Consider the following 1,082-nt stretch of genomic DNA (forward strand, 5'->3'; position numbering starts at 1 on the left):
AGCAGCCCTGCTTGGTTGAAATGTGCTATTGTGTGATCATCAGGTAACTGTTAAGTATGAAGAGCAAATAAATGACACTTTTCCACTCTACAGTTCCAGTCTGACACCGTCACTGAACTGAAATACTGTTAAATATTGAGATTTTAGAAATGTTCTTGCTAAATGTTGGAAAATAATGCAAGTTTTCAGGATTTTTAAGTCTTTTTAACTGATCTACAGTTCGGCACTGTTCGGTTTGATTGAAACACAACCTACATTACAAACTAAAGTGTTTCTGCTGACGTGAAGCAGCTTTTTAAATATGAAGAAACCTGACCACGTATTTGATTCCCGGAAAACATCACCAACATAAACATATACACTGATGGATTATCTGCTGCTTTGCATGTCTATGAATGTGCGAGTTCTTCAATCAAATCCAATTAGATGAACTGATATCGATCCGCAAAAATGGCAGATGAAGAAGAAGTGCCCTTATGATAATAGACGGCAACGTGCTCTGTGTCGATCATCCTGAGTGAACTAAAAGAGTCAGAGTCAGGCTCGAGAGACAGAGAGAGTGGGGTGTGTGCACACTTTCAGGGAACCTCTTTATTACACTGGTGCAACCATTTAATTTGAGTCTGTGGAGAACATGAAGGGAAGAACAGCAGCTGCAGGGATGTGATGCTTTTCAATGACTTTTAATTAAGAAATCAAGAGGCAGCCAAAAGTAGAAAAGCAGATTTTTCTGTATTTGCTTCTGTAATGAGAAAAAAAGTGTTTTAAATCTATGTATATTGTGTATAGGTTTATAACACAGTTTTAATGAGTGACAGTAAAGTAAACTAATATCCTGATTAAAAGGTAAAGGAAAGGTTAAGTGATAGTGCAAACTTATAAATCCATCTTCTGTCCTATAAATAATAAAACTCCATGAAACAATCATTATTATTACATATACAGTCAGAGGCTCTGCGCATCCAAAAATGTGTCCCCCGTGACATAACACAGTAATCAGACCTGCAGATGAAATGCAAACACTGCCAGCACGACCTCTCTCTCTCTCACACACACACACACACACACAGACAGGGCCATGG

This window comes from Solea solea, chromosome 4 (genome assembly GCF_958295425.1).
Source record: "Solea solea chromosome 4, fSolSol10.1, whole genome shotgun sequence".
Lineage (NCBI taxonomy): Eukaryota > Metazoa > Chordata > Actinopteri > Pleuronectiformes > Soleidae > Solea > Solea solea.